A 6,002-nucleotide genomic window follows, 5' to 3' on the forward strand; every position below is an offset into this window, starting at 1 on the left:
TCTGTGTAGTGCAATTTAGCTACATCTTTTACTGTCGTATTATGTAACCAGCATCACTCCCAAACACATTTCACATTTCCAAAGTACTGGCTCTGATCCCCCTGATATTTGAATGAATGGGAAATGTAGAAGTGCAAAGCACTCATCCTAGTCTTTTTGGATTAAGTGTCCAGGGCCTTGTTTCATCACCTTATAATAGGAGAACTGGGCAGGGAAATGACACAAGTGATATCTACCCATGTAGTCTTTTCCTTTTTCCCACTACCTGGCATCTTAAAGACCAGCCCAAGACAAAAACATGGATGAATGGATGAAGGATGTGACAGCTATGGTCAATATCTTCTCTCCCTTTGATACTAGTTCCTGGTCATTAGATCTGGATTAAAGGGAAATGTATTACCACAATGTAATACCTATTTCAGGGATGGGCAACATGCAGACCCCCATCCTGTTTTGTAGCCACAAGATGTTCCACCCCATCTCTGAAAAAAACGATTTTGTAGTTGTTGTTCTTGCTGTTGTTGTTAAAACATAGAAAATCACACTCCAGGAAGTGGAATTCTACTTGAAACCAAGGTGAATGTCCATCCCCCTTGTGCCTTTTTTGGGGTTTATGTCCCCAATGTTAAAAATTTAACAGAAAAATTAATAAAAAACAAAGTTTTGGCTGGCACAATAAAACTGGCATATGTGTAGAAAATTGACTCATGTACCCTACAAATTTGATTGCTTTGACTTACAGGAACAGAGGATCAGTTGGTACTACAGAGAAACCTATGCCAGCATTTGCTACTGCATTTGTGCACACTCTTTTCAAAATGTGTTGCTAAATTTAGTATATTTCTTGCCCCCCTTTTTATAAAAACACCCAAACCTACCATGGGTTCAAAGTGAAATATTTTGCTCCCTCACCCATTTTCTCACTTATACCATGTTTGTCATTTATAATTGGTTTTATTAAAGAAGAAAGATAAACTGGGATGAGTTTCTAATGATATTATTCATATGCCTTGGGAAAATGCTTGGAAAGTCTGCCTTTCCTCCTTTGTAGTCTTCCTAAGTCACTTCATTGAAGTCATTTCATTCTTCTATCACAAGAAAAAAAAAGTGGTCCCATTTGGAGGTGACCCTTTGCTCCGGCTGAGTTCTGGGTTGACATTTATATGCAGTGTGTTGCATAATGGTCTAAGAGATCCTTGGCTTGTTTCCCCAGGAGTAGAGTGGGCATAACTGACTGTAAGGCTAGAATCCTACTGGTGACATAATCTGGGATTATGTAACTTGAGGGATGTTGCAGAAGGATGTATCCATATCTCCTTGTGCAATGCCACCTCAATGCAAAGCAGCTTCCCAACACATAAATATTTTCCCTTAGTGGCTGGGAATGTGAGGCACACAGAGTCTAGCTGTAAATCCACAGCTGAGAAAAGCGAACAATAAACACCTCCTAGAACTCCAAATCTTGCCCTTTGGATCTTCAGCACATGCTAGAATCTTCGCTAGAGATTTGAGAAATGTACCTCTGTACTGGGAAGCTGCCTTGTGCTATGAGAAGAAGGGGTAGTCCAGTGTAACTCCACTGGTTTTATTAATGTAATGTAGGGTCTCAGCCTAATAAATGATAGCTCGAGGTTTACAGTCTGGATTCACAATGTTAATGGTGACATTTTTGTGCTTTGTGCTGATATAATTTCCCAATTTAATACTGCCCTGATATTAACAGTTTGCACCAGCTTCTCGTTTGTTGTTGTTTTGTTTAAAGTATCTTGAGCTTCTTCTCAAATTTTTGGATGCTAATTTGCTGACAGAAGATGTGGCACTCATAAAAAGCTGCTGGAGATGAAGGCCCTGATCCTGGAGACGTAATCTGCAAACAGAAGCAGGTTTTAAACACAGAGAACTACCTACTGGGTTCACATGAGACTACCGTGCCAGGGAAAAACACACCAGATCCCAGCAATGGGAGTCTTGAAGGGGAAAATCCATGCCTTGCCCTATAAGCAAGTATCTCAAACTTGTTCATGAGGCAGTGTTGTCCCACAGATGCAACAGCTTTCCCACTGCCTCATCTTTCCTATTCCATGTTTCATTGGATCCAGACCAGCTCTATTCCAAGTGGCACAAGCCAGCAAAGCCGTGCTGGCATTTAAAGATCCTACACTTTGTTTAGATGGGAAAGTGGAGCAAAGTTAATTTTACAGGCTACATCCCAGCAGCATGACCTCCCTTTAATACCTTTGCCCTTTAATTTGGTATGATTTTGCACAATGCTAATCTGCCCATCACTCATGCAAATATATTATGATTTTAAAAAAATATGAAATTCAATGCTAAACATTATTTTAGTGTTTTAGGTGATTTAAATGCTGTTTTTTGGTAATGAATGACTTGGCGACTGTGTAAAATGCATCTGTACTGTAAATGAAATGTAATTATTTCTGTGTATCACACAAAGAAACCAAGGTTGCTGGTTGTTTGGGGGGGATACTTTGAACAGTTTTGGAGGGGAGTTGAAATTTGTATTGTACTTCAGGAGGGCAGTATAACAATCTGTGTTATACCGAATAAATCAAACATCTGAGGACTGTTTAAATAAAACATCTGCATGCTTGAATGGGACAACTGGTTTTGCAATAACCTCTTTCATGGAAGCACTTTGCTCCAGCCCATATTTCAAAGAAGCCACCAGCAAATATAGGAAGCCTTTCCTAACATTCCTCTTGTGATTCAAGATGTCACTCATTCTAACTATTGTAAAGTTAATAAGTACCAGATCTTCATAACATCAAGATCAACTTCTCTCAAAATAGCCCACATTTTACTGTCCTACTTAAAAAAAAGTCTTGTTAAAGTGTTAATGCCTTCAACAGCGATTCACCCTGACCCAGCTCCACATACATAGCTCTAGTTTGACAATCATCTATAGCTCTGATTAAATGCTCAGCAGCAGGAGGGAAAAGAGGTGCATTAAACCCAGGTGGTTTTCAGACCAAACCTCTATGTGTGCCCAGCATGACAGATAGTGTTAGAAACTGCATATGGAGTACTAATCCTTACTCTTAGAATACATGGCTGGAAATCTTTCTTCTCAGAATGTATGCCGCATAGCTGATTGGGTTAGGTCTCACCAGCAATGGAGAGCAACTGTGACCTGAGCACCGCTATTGGACAGTGCTGAACAGTTGGTAAATAAGAGAATTTAAACCCCAGTATATAGATTTCATTAGTTAACTAGAGCCACCACAAAGTCTTATCCCACATCTTCGTCATGGTGTGAAGGAGATCCATGGCTCTCCAAGGCCGTGGTAGATTCTATTGAAGTATGAACTTTGGCCTCAGCAGTAGACTGTGGCAGAATCTTCTTGGTGACTTACACTTGCATAATCAGAGGTTACACATGCATTAAGTCTCCTTTTTCACATTGTTTTAGCCTCACAAGAACTCTGGAAAGTACAGTAGGTCAAGCCAAGATGTTGTTGGGCCAATGTCACCCAATAAATTTCATGCCCTGGTGGCGCAGTGGTTAAATGCCTGTACTGCAGCAATTCACTCAAAACCACAAGGTTGCGAGTTCAAGACCAGCAAAAGGGCCCAAGCTCGACTCAGGCTTGCATCCTTCCGAGGTCACTAAAATGAGTACCCAGACTGTTGGGGACAATTAGCTTACTTGCTAATTAGCTTACTTGCTGTTCACCGCTATGATCTTTGGAATAGCGGTATATAAATAAAACATATTATTATTATTATTATTATTATTATTATTATTATTATTATTATTATTATGGTTTGGAGGACAACGGAACTTGGATGTCCAGGAATTGTCTGAAGTCAGGGGTTAGTTGAAGATTAGAAAGGGTTTCCTTTCCAATTGACAGTGTCAAAGTGCTATGTGGGCTGGAGTAGAATATGGTGGTGGGAAAGTTATTTTATTTTATTTTGAGCATTTACACTCTACACATCAGCCACAAAGGTTCTCAAGAGAGGCTTACAGATTGTTCAATTGACAATTCCCTGTCCTTGGGCTTACAAAAAGATATGACACAAAAGGAGAAGGGAATGGCAGTGAGGAAAGGGCCCAAGTCCAGCAGATACTGACCAAGGCCAGGACAATGCCAGTTGGAATGTAGGGTCCTCCATCTGTTTCTGGGCTAAGTGTGATGGAGCTGTGCCTTCCTCTTCTTCTCTCCCTCCAAGGTCAGGGAGATGAACAGAGGGTCTTCCATCTACCTTTAGGGCTAGACATGGTGGAGCTGTGCAGATACAGACGGTAGCGTTAAGGGTCTAGACTCATTTAGTTCACTTTATTTAAATGCTGTTAGAATCATAGAATCATAGAGTTGGAAGAGACCACAAGGGCCATCCAGTCCAACCCCCTGCCATGCAGGAAATCACAATCAAAGCATCCCCGACAGATGGTCATCCAGCCTCTGTCTGAAGACCTCTAAGGAAGGAGACTCCACTACATTTCGAGGGAGTTTGTTCCACTGTCGAACAGCCCTTACTGTCAGGAAGTTCCTCCTAATGTTGAGGTGGAATCTGTTGAAAAGATGGTCACCTGAGATATCCAGCACTGGGACAGAATAAGCCAAAACTGATATGGATCCAACTGACAAAACATTCTGATATACTGGGAGAGAAAAACATTTCTGGGGATGTGATGGTGACACAAATTGCAATGAATTACAAATTGCTTTATGTGAGCTGTTTAAGGTGTAGTCTATGGACAGCTACAAAAAAATGGCAATCTTTTTAAGGCCCTGTTTTCTGTAAACTTCTCCATTTTGAACACACATGTTCCCAAAGCTATTCATTTGAAATGAACCTAAACAAAACTCTCTTGCTGACTGGAATGTGATCACCACAGAGGTATCAGTAAAGCAGATGTCACAAACTTATAACCTTCAGGATACTACTGGACAGCAACTCCCACCAGCAGAGCTAATCATGAGGTGAAGGCTGATGGTAGCTGCAATCCAACAAGCTATGGAGAGTCACACATTGTCCACCCTTCCAATAAGGATAATTTCACACTAGAATCTGTATGAGTTTGATCACCTCATTGTATAATGCATGGATGTTACATTTAATATTGAGACCTACATAGCTGAACATATATTTTATCTTACTGAATAGTAGTCCTTGATGAGTGATAACCTTTAATCAGCTCATACTTTAAATTATGTGATATGTTTTGGATGGCGACTCCCATAATTCCCATTATGTATGCTGACTGGGACTTCTGCAACCCACGCTCCCCTGACACAAGATAATAAAGTAAGAGAAAAAAGCATTACAAAACAAAGCTAGAAGGAAACTGAAGCCACTCATATGAGTTCCAGTCCAAAGAGCATGCCTGTTGATCACATCTTTTAAAAATAGCCTGTACACATATGTTGAATCCAAGAAACATACAACCACTCCTATGTGTACATGGATAATTGTATGGTAATGCCATATAGGCAGAAAAATGAAGTGCACAAATACAGAATGGGGGACACTGGGTTTGACCGTAGAACATACAAAAAGGATATAGGGATATTAATAGAATGCAAGCAGACATAAATCAGCAGTGTGACATGGTTGTCCTTCCTGATGCAATACTAAGAGTACTGTCCAGATCTGAGGAAGTAATAATACCACTACATTCAGACCTCAGCTGGATTACTGTGTCCACCTCTGGGCACCACAGTTCAAGAAGGATACAGACAAGCTAGAATGGGTCCAGTGTAAAGACACCAAGATAATAAAAGGTCCGGAAAGGTTAATAATAATAATAATAATAATAATAATAATAATAATAATAATGGCTAGAGGAAACTGGGCATGTTTACCCTGGAGAAAAGAATATGTGACATGATAGCTATCTCTAGGACACAAGCCAATGGAAATCAAGAAATGAATCATAGAAAACTGCACATGTTAAAGAAAAAAACAGCACCACTACAGAACCTTTTTGAACTAACAGGTGTCCCCCCCCCCCCCCCGAGAATGTCCTTCTTTCA

Source organism: Sceloporus occidentalis, unplaced genomic scaffold (assembly GCF_023333645.1).
Source record: "Sceloporus occidentalis isolate IW3139 unplaced genomic scaffold, rSceOcc1.0.p SCAF_5, whole genome shotgun sequence".
Taxonomy (NCBI): Eukaryota; Metazoa; Chordata; class Lepidosauria; order Squamata; family Phrynosomatidae; genus Sceloporus; species Sceloporus occidentalis.